The sequence below is a fragment of the Rhinatrema bivittatum genome, chromosome 3, assembly GCF_901001135.1.
Source record: "Rhinatrema bivittatum chromosome 3, aRhiBiv1.1, whole genome shotgun sequence".
NCBI lineage: Eukaryota > Metazoa > Chordata > Amphibia > Gymnophiona > Rhinatrematidae > Rhinatrema > Rhinatrema bivittatum.
In genome coordinates, this window is record NC_042617.1 from 27,855,973 (window position 1) to 27,866,469 (window position 10,497).

Genomic DNA, 10,497 nt, shown 5'->3' on the forward strand with positions numbered 1-10,497 from the left:
CCTGAGCCTAACCCCCAAAACATCATTTGTCTGATGGTTGGAAGAAGTCACCTGCACCGAGGATGCTGTATATTGGCAGATTCAGTTACTCAGTTGTGTACCTTTTGTAAAAAAAATGGTAGCCAGGCTGGGAAATGATGCAAAGACTGGGGGAAGTGGAAGCCCCATTAACTAACGTGGAAGGGCAGATCTCGGCCCTTAAAGCTTCTGGAGTGGCCCACGTTTAAGGCAGCTTGAGTCCTTGGAAAATGTTGCCGGAGTGAAAACCCCTGCATGTTAATTTTTCAGAGGACTTGACTGCGATCTCCCCAGGAGCCGTTTAAGGCTGTCAACAGTAGCCCAGTGCTAGAGGAGCTTCATTGGCTGCCGGTACAATACAGGATTCAGTTTAAAATCGTGGGGATGCTACAACTTGATACAAGCTGGGTCAGATTTTAAGATCTTCTTCCCAGCGGTCGCTTGGCAGGCCCCCTTTAGTTGTTTTGCACTGGGTCTCGGGAACTTGCTTCCCTTAGAAATTCAAGAGAAAGTGAGCTGACTTAAAGTTCAGGATGCAAATGAAAGCCCGGCTGTTTAAGCCTGCTTTTGAGTGCTCATTACATGGGTTTGGTTGTTGAGCTGAGTCAGGGAGATGTTGGGATGTTGTGTTTACAGGGTGGGTTGGCTATGTTATATTTTTCCTTATTGTATATGTCTTTGTGTTATTATTGTAGCTGCTTTGAGTTCCAAGTGGATTGTGGGATATCAAATGTCAGTAAAAAAAAAAAGGATTTAAGATACGTGCTGAAAACCTTAAATGAGACGGATGTCCTCATCTCCAAAATGTATTGCAAGGCAGGGAGAGAAGGAGCACTAGACACCATTATTGCTGTTGACAGGTTGGATCTGTCGGCTTTTTTGGAAATGTCCCATAATGTAACATAAGACATGCCATACTGGGTCAGACCAAGTGTCACAAGTACCTGGCAAGTACCCAAATATTAAATGAGCTGCTTGCTAACTTCATGGATGTCCCCTAGTCCTTTTATTGTTTGAGAGAGTAAATAACTGATTCACATCTACCCATTCTAGACCTCTCATGATTTTAAACACCTCTATCACATCCTCCCTCAGCCGTCTCTTCTCCAAGCTGAGCAGCCCTAACCTCTTTAGTCTTTCCTCATAGGGGAGCTGTTCCATCCCCTTTATCATTTTGGTCGCCCTTCTCTGTACCTTCTCCAGTGCAACCATATCTTTCTTGACTGCAGCAACCAGAATTACATTCAGTATTCAAGGTGCGGTCTCACTATGGAGTAATAAAGGCATTATAACATCCACCATTGTATTTGCCATTCACTTCCTAATAATTCCTAACATTCTGTTTGCTTTTTTGACTGCCGCAGCACACTGAGCCGATGATTTCAATGTATTATCCTCTAGGATGCCTAGATCTCTTTCCTGGATGGTAGCTCCTAATATGGAACCTAACATCATATAACTACAGCAAGGGTTGTTTTTCCCTATATGCAACACCTTGCACTTGTCCACATTATATTTCATCTGCTATTTGGACACCCAATCTTCTAGCCTCACAAAGTCCTCCTGCAGTTTGTCACAATCCATTTGAGATTTAACTAATCTGTATAATTTTGTGCCATCTGCAAATCTGATTGCTTCACTCGTCATATTCTTTTCCAGATCATTTATATATATATTGAAAAGCACCGGTCCAAGTACAGATCCCTGAGGCACTCCACTGTTTACCCTTTTCCACTGAGAAAATTGTCCATTTAAATCTTACTCTCTGTTTCCTGTCTTTTAACCAGTTTGTAATCCATGAAAGGACATCGCCTCCTATCCCATGACTTTTTAGTTTTCTTAGAAGCCTCTCATGAGGAACTTTGTCAAATGCCTTCTGAAAATCCAAGTACACTACATCTACCGGTTCACCTTTATCCACATGTTTATTAACCCCTTCAAAAAAATGAAGCAGATTTGTTAGGCAAGACTTCCCTTGGGTAAATCCATGCTGGCTGTGTCCCATCAAATCATGTCTATCAAAATGTTCTGTGATTTTATTCCATGATGAGATCCTGATATGGGTCATTCTGCTGGTGTCATTTAGCTCTGAAATGGACAAAGACTTATTGTTTAAACTTTATTTCACGTACAAAGATATTACTATCTGTAGTCAAACGGTGAGGACGTTCCCAGCTGGAGAGAAGGGATGAAGGGTGGAAAAAGCGAAAAGAAGACGAAGAGAACAAAGGAGCAAAATGGAAAAAGAATGCATAGAGCGAGAACAGAGAGAGAGAGGAGGTGTGGACACTTGACAGTGCTGCGGTGGGGAGACAGATCGCAGCCCTGCACTGGAACTGGGGGCGAATAACAGACCAGCGGAGGAAAGGAAAGTCAGAGTTCTGCAGAGAAGTGAGAGGAAGGAGGAGGAACCCAGGGGAGGCAAGAGAAGCTGGCAAAGGAAACGAGAATCGGCGAACGAAGGAGCGAGAGACTGCCTGGGGCCCAGCCTGGCACTGAAGCCAGACCGCAGGTGGACCTCTCTTCTAATTAACCTGAGGAGGAGCTGCCACAGGGACCGTGAGAGTGCGCCGTCCTGAAAGTCACTGGACTGCCAGACAAACTGGCAGAGGATGTGTGGGACAGGAGGGTAAAAGGCTGGCAGCGCGCGCCCTAGGAGAAGCCAGCGGGAAAGGGACATGGGGGCGGAGGCACTGGGAGCAGAGGGCCTCGGAAGGTAGAGGCAGCGGGCAAGGGAAGCGTGGCCGGGAGAGATGAGGAGCTGGTGCTTGCTGTCTCCATCGCAGGGGCGCTGTCGCATGTTGTGTCTGGCCCGGGAAGACCGATGGCGGGAGGCAGAGGGCGGGCTGGCACAGACCTCCGACGCAGACCGCCTGTCGGAGAATTTTCTGGCTCTTTGGGATTAGAAGAATGCCGGCTTCAGACAAATGCAATTATAAAACGCCGCTCAGTAAATGGAATTCTGTCCCACACAAAGGATTAAGCGGAGGATTTGAGTGCATTTAAGATAAATTGAAATTCACCTCTGACAGCGCAGATTACAAAGAAACTGGAGGAATCTCAGCACATGCAGGAGGCAGAGATTTCTTGTGTTTTGATTTTTTTTTTTTTTCCCCTGGGATTCAGTCCCTTCTTGTTCCCTTACAAGTGACGTCAGAGTCCTTATCCTGTGGGGCCATTACTCAGGCCTTGAGAGTTAAGTCAGAGAAGTGCAATAATAAAGCCTTCCTATAGCTGAGTGACAGGGTCTCAGAACTGCACTTCCTCTGTTTTCCCTCCAACGATTCCTCCGCGTTTGGTGTTTGCTTGGACCAAACCGTGACATCCCCAGCCTGAGAGGAGAGAGTGAGATCTAATGGGCATGAGGCACCATAGGGCCATTAGGATACGACACAGAAAGTCTTTTCGATCCCACTAAGGCCCCAACCTCCTCCTGATCCCAGCAACCTTCTGCCTGCCCTTGATCAAAAGGGGATCCTAGTTGAACCCTGGTGCCGGCGCGACCCGCGTTTCCATGCTGAAGAGCTCACCCCGGATCGTCCGCCGTGATGCGGACAGCAATGCCCGATCCTTTGGGCGGTGAAGCATCATTTACATCTCCCGGTCCTCATCCCGAGTCACCGGATCAACAGAAGCCGGGCTCGGCAAACCGGCACGCGTCCCTCCAGCGGCGGCACAGGCCGCTGCTGCTCGGCTGTGGAGAAAAGAGCGCGGCCCGGAGAGAGAGAGAGAGCGAGGTTCTGCAGGCAAGGCGGAGCAGGGCGCGCGCGTATACTGCTGGTTTGCTACGATTGCAGGAGACGAGAATATTATGCAGTCAAACAAATTGCAGAAAGCTCTTTGGTCTTTATTTTGAAAAGATTCCTGTGGCGGGCGCAGACAATGAGAGCTCCTTTGAAAAGAAGAGAGGGCTTTGTGTCTGAAAAAGGAACGGTAATGGAACACGGGAGAAAGCGAACAGGGGCGTCAGGAAAGGGCATTCGAGAGGGAGGGCAGAGGCAACGCGTTTTCTGTCTTTTTTTTTGTTTGTTTGTTTGTTTGGAAGGTCTTTTCATGCTGGAGTCTGTAAATTAGTCTTTAAGGCAACAATTTTCGGAGAGGTCGATATATTCAGCGCCTCTTAGCCAGATAAGGTCAGGCTTGTTGGACTAAGTGGTGCTGTTTCAATATTCGTCTGCGCTAGGCAGCTGCTACGTAGCTGGAAAACTATTTATCTAGTTAGCAGGCTGAGTGGGGGGCATTCCAGGGCACAGCTACTTGTCTGGCTAACTTAGCTGGATAAGTGCCCCATCTGGCAAAGTTAGCTATGGAGCAGCTCTATAGTTGGCTGGATAAACTTATCTGGTAATCTATTAGACAGCCATAAGAACATAAGAACATAAGAAAATGCCATACTGGGTCAGACCAAGGGTCCATCAAGCCCAGCATCCTGTTTCCAACAGTGGCCAATCCAGGCCATAAGAACCTGGCAAGTACCCAAAAACTAAGTCTATTCCATGTTACCATTGCTAATGGCAGTGGCTATTCTCTAAGTGAACTTAATAGCAGGTAATGGACTTCTCCTCCAAGAACTTATCCAATCCTTTTTTAAACACAGCTATACTAACTGCACTAACCACATCCTCTGGCAACAAATTCCAGAGTTTAATTGTGCGTTGAGTAAAAAAGAACTTTCTCCGATTAGTTTTAAATGTGCCCCATGCTAACTTCATGGAGTGCCCCCTAGTCCTTCTGTTATCCGAAAGAGTAAATAACCGATTCACATCTACCCGTTCTAGACCGGGGCATATTCAGTGGCGTGACAGCACCACTGAATATTCCAGCCAATATCTGGCTAACTTGCTGAGCCAGATGGCGTCCGAAAATGGACGGTGGTAGAATGACCTCTGAAAACTCTCCCATTCCCCTCCCTCTGCCGTTTGTAGGGAAAACTTTGTGGACGGTCCACGGCGTGTGGATTTTTCCATGGAGGCTGGCTTAGAGGAGGCCCCCTGAAGTACACGGGAGGCAATTTCATTTTTTTTTTAGATCCCCGCGCACACTTTACTCTGCGCGATTGGCATCTGCAAACTACGCGAGGTAACGAATCCCCGTGGTGCTGGTGGCCTGCTGCTGCTGGACATTCAGAGGGAAACTCTGAAGGGAGTTTGTACCCTCGGACCTGCAAGCTCCGTGGAGAAAATGAGAATCCCCCTCTGGAACAGAGTTGCAATAGAGGAAACAAATCTCGCACACAAATATAGAGGAAGCACAGAGGTAAAATATCTCCGTGCAGACACTCATAATAAATGGAAAACACCATTGGCTCTTCTTAGGTCTACATCTCTGCGGGCCTTGCTAGGGCTGATCGTCCCAAGCAGGACTGCTTTCACCCAGGCTCTGATCGCAGTGTGCTGAGACCGTGGCAATGTACATTCAGGTCAAGGATAAGATAAGGTCTATGCTTATCTATTGTAAATTATTGTAAAGCCTGTTGCTAAGTTACGTTACATTGTGAACCGGGGTGATGTTTTTAACGTGCCCCGGTATATAAAAAATTCTTAAATAAATAAATAAATAAATAAGGAGAGTCAGTCTATGGACTGCGTCCACTGTGAGGGACGTCAACCAGTGGATTCTCGCAGCAAGTGCTAGGGGAAGGTGGCCAGGCTGAAGGGCATCTAGGAAAATCAAAGGTTCTACTAATAGGCTGTACATGAAGATGGCCAATATCCAGCACCTGGAAAGAATGACAGAATAAGCAGCGGTGAAGGGAAACATGGACTTCCCAGGGGTCTGGAAGCTGGAAGCTGGCCATGTCTAATAGCTGACAGCATGCCACCATTGAGTTCTCAGCAATTCAGATACAAACCTGATAATGCCGTCCTAAAGCCACGGAAGGAGGCTCACACTCCATACACGGAAGAGGGGAAACAGAGCCCAGGAGAAGTCACAGCAAAGAGATGGGAGGTTGTTGGGTTACTCTCTACTACATGGGGCAGAGGGACCCTTCTGCCCACCATTCCTGCTGTCTGTCTGCCAGGAGCCCAAATCTGAGACTGTGGAAAGGTTCCCCAACCTTGTCAGGCCTTCTGACCACTAGGTCCGTGCTGCTCATCCATATGAGAAACAATGATTGCAACCAGTGTGACCCTGAGAAGATCAAAAAGGACTATTTGGTGCTGGAAGTTTAAGTGAACGAGGCAGAGCAGAGGTGACAATTTTTGTTGTGATTTTAAAAATTTAGCTCTTGCCTTTTCATCTGAGCTCAAGCTGAGTTAGAGTTAAGTATTGTAAGTATTTCCCTGCCCCAAAGGGTTTAAAATCTAAGTTTGTACTTGGAACTATTGGAGGGTGACGAGAGCTGCTCAGACAGGCCGATACAGTGTAGTGCGCTCCAACGGAGCTAACTTTGCTCCAACGGAGCGCACTGTTAACCCTTGATTGAACGCGCGTTTCCCCTTACCCCTTATTCAGTAAGGGGCGGAAAACGCGCGTCCAACCCGCCGAACCTAATAGCGCCCTCAACATGCAAATGCATGTTGAGGGCGCTATTAGGTATTCATGCGTGATTCAGTAAGTAAAATGTGCAGCCAAGCCGCACATTTTACTTTCATAAATTAGCGCCTACCCAAAGGTAGGCGCTAATTTCTTCAGGCACCGGGAAAGTGCACAGAAAACCAGTAAAAACTGCTTTTCTGTGCACCCTCTGACTTAATATCATGGCGATATTAAGTCGGAGCTCCCGAAGGCTAAAAAAAGTAAAAAATAAATAAATAAATAAATTTTGAAGTCGGCCAGCGGCTGTCGGGTCGAAAACCGGACGCTCAATTTTGCCGGTGTCCAGTTTCCGAGCCCGTGGCTGTCAGTGGGCTCGAGAACCGATGCTGGCAAAATTGAGCGTCAGCTGTCAAACCCGCTGACAGCCGCCGCTCCTGTCAAAAAGGAGGCGCTAGGGATGCGCTAGTGTCCCTAGCGCCTCCTTTTGCCCGTTTCTACCGCCGGGCCTAATTTAAATACTGCATCGCGTGCACAGGCGAGTGGCCTGTGCGCGCACCTGGAGAGCGGGCATTCGCCCGCTCTCCCGTGGACTTTACTGAATCGGCCTGAGAGTCAGCAGAATTTTGAATCTTGGCTCTCAGCCTGCTGCTCTAACCACTAATTAGCTTGTATTCTAAGGGTGCATAGGCACAATTGTTTGGTTCATTTTGGTATGGTTCATTGACATGGGAATTTTTTGTTTGGTTTATTTTGTTCAAGGGTTTTTTTAATTTTCATTTTGTTCTTTTTTTTTTTTTTTTGTGAATAGTGCATGCAAATGGAGAACACTATTTGCTCATGCAATTTAACATTGTGATGCTGGGGGGAGCTGTCAGACCCCCAGCATCCCCCTTGCATCCCGCAATACAATATTGTTACGGCTGGGGGAGCCACAAATCCCCTTGTATCTCCCCCTTGCATCCCACCCCATTTAAAAATACTAAACCAGATGCAACCCCCCCCCCCCCCCCCACACACACACACACACACACATATATACACACATCCCCTTCCGTCCCGCGAGAAGGATTGGATCCATTCTTTGGATCCTGCTGAGTACCTGTGACCTGGATGGCCACTGATAGAGGCAGGACGCTGAGCTTGATGGACCTTTGTCAGATCCAGTATAGCGTTTGTTTCTTAAGCCGCAGTGCCGATATACTCTCCCCACCTGCCATGCCAAACGCCACCGCTTCCCCCACCCAATACCTCTGTTCCCACTCCCAAGAAGGAACACCTGAAAAAGAGCCAAAGTCCTGCCGGGAGAACATTCGATTTGATCCTCCCGGCTAAGGATCCAACATTGCTGTGACACTGACACTGTTTGGGTTATACTACCAGCTCTGCCATAACAGCAGCGCTAGATGCTTCAAGGATATAGGCTGATAGCTCTCGCAGGGTATACTGTGGGCAGAGGTAGCAAAGGTAACATAAATACCCAAGTCCTGAGTTGCCTGGCTTTGGAGATCTTGAGGTAGTCATGGTGGTCTGCGGATGCATTGAGGCCAGGGCCGGAGAAAGAGCCCGAGGAAGGGTAACGGGGCCCAGGGCAGTGATCCGGAAATTGGAGTGGTCCTGGTAGGGAAGAGACGCTTTGGAGAAAGACGGCATAAAGCTGCACCAGCACGGGAGCAGAAGGCAGCATGGTGAGGCACTTATCAGGGTGGCTCCAAGAAGGGCCTGATCGCTAGGGAAGACTGCTGGGGACTGAAGGGCCTGCTTTGTGCCCTAGGAATGAGAGGCCGTTTGGATGGCCCGGAGAGACAGGGCTCGTTCTGGGCCTGAAGGAACGACCCAACCAGGAGGATCAGCCGGTGGAGAGGAGGCTCCCCGCCGCAGTCTGGGCGGCACAGAGGAGGGATCCGCAGTGGTGACCGCATACCACAGTAACGAGAAGACGGCGGAAAGCAGTGGCAGGAGGCAGCATCAGCTGAGGGAGGAAACAGCTGAAAGGGGTGGTCCTGGAGCGATGGCGAGAGAGGCAGGTGTGGCGGCATGAAGACCGTGCTAGGGCAGCGGGAGAAGCTGAGACGAGAGGAGAAGAGCCGGAGTGGTTAGCTTGCGAGTCGAGCCGCTCCCCTCAGGGAGTGCTGGGCGGTGAGTAACGAGGGAATGCACCACCACCATGGTTTGCTGCAAGGGATATACAATTAGTGTCGGGGGGGGGGGGGGGGGGGCCCTGAAATTAAGGTGGGGCTGCGATCCTGGTGACGTGAGCAATGACGCCACTGGGAATCGCAGGCCCGTAAAGCAAGTTAAGTAAAAATTAAAAAGAAATGAAGGTTGAGTTCAGGTGAAGAACTCGGGAGATGTCAGGGACACCTCTGCCAGACCCCAAATATTTTAAAATCAAACATTGGAACCCTAATGTTTTTAGGGGTCAAAAAGCACTCAAAACTCACGGGGATCAAGTATTGGACGCCGGGGCAGAATTTAGAGAACCTGATCCAAGTATTATCTAGGGGGTGAGAGGTATAGTTTTAAAGAAAACCAACACCAATGCCAACAAATGACCTTGGGGAGACATTTTTAAAAGATACTAAAAAATATTTAGCCCCTAATGGCAACAGTAACAAACAAAAAGTGGAGCTATTGCTGCGCTTCCCGGCAGCGGCCGCTCCGCGGCCGGTCCTGCTCACCTGGCCCGACCGTCCACCAGCTCCGCCCTGAGTCCCTGCGCTGCTCGGCCGTGGCTTCCACGGGCATCCCCGGCTCTTTCACGGCCTTCCTCGTCGCAGCTTTCCTTGCGCCGGGGCTCGGCGTCCTCCTCGGCGTCGGCCCCGCCCCCTACCGTGCGCACGCGGAGCTCTTCTCAAGTTAAAGGGCCAAGCGCAGGAAAACCTCGGGCGGCGCCCAAGTGTGACGTCACTTGAGCAGGGTATTTAAACTACAGCTCAACCACTAGCTCATTGCCTTGGCAATCGGGTCGTACACTCCGGTGTGTCTAGTTTGCCTTCCAGCGTCTCCTGTTCCAGCGTCTCCTGCTCCAGCGTCTCCTGCTCCAGCGTTTCCTGTTCCAGCGTCTCCTGTTCCAGCGTCTCCTGCTCCAGCATCTCCTGTTCCAGCGTCTCCTGCTCCAGCGTCTCCTGTTCCAGCTTCTCTTGTTCCAGCGTCTCCTGCTCCAGCGTCTCCTGCTCCAGCGTTTCCTGTTCCAGCGTCTCCTGTTCCAGCGTCTCCTGCTCCAGCGTCTCCTGTTCCAGCTTCTCTTGTTCCAGCGTCTCCTGCTCCAGCGTCTCCTGCTCCAGCGTTTCCTGTTCCAGCGTCTCCTGTTCCAGCGTCTCCTGCTCCAGCATCTCCTGTTCCAGCGTCTCCTGCTCCAGCGTCTCCTGTTCCAGCGTCTCCTGTTCCAGCGTCTCCTGCTCCAGCGTTTCCTGTTCCAGCGTCTCCTGTTCCAGCGTCTCCTGCTCCAGCGTCTCCTGTTCCAGCTTCTCTTGTTCCAGCGTCTCTTGTTCCAGCGTCTCCTGCTCCAGCGTCTCCTGTTCCAGCGTTTCCTGTTCCTTCGTCTCTCCATCCCTGGTAGTACCCTCTGGACTGATCTCATGGTACTGACCATTGCTTGCTCCTGACTATTCTTGATTGCTGCCTGGACCTGACCTCTGCTTGTTCTCTGACTACTCCTGATTGCTGCCTGGAACTGACCTCTGCCTGAACACTGACTACTCTTGACCGCTGCCTGGAACCAACCTCTGCCTGGACACTGACTACTTCCGGATTGACTACAGGTACTGACCCCTGCTTCGGCTGACCATTCTGAACTACTACTCTGGCCTTGATCCTCGCTATCCATGCGGACTCTCTCTTCTGGCCTCCTGTGACCGCTAGACATTCTGGTTTGGACCTCGACTGCACACCCTTGTTTGTGGTGGGCACTCCTCTTCACTTCCTCTCCAGGAGATCCCGCGAGGCCCACCTAAGACCAGGTGGCCCAGGTAACTAAGGGCTCAACCTGAGGGACCCCCG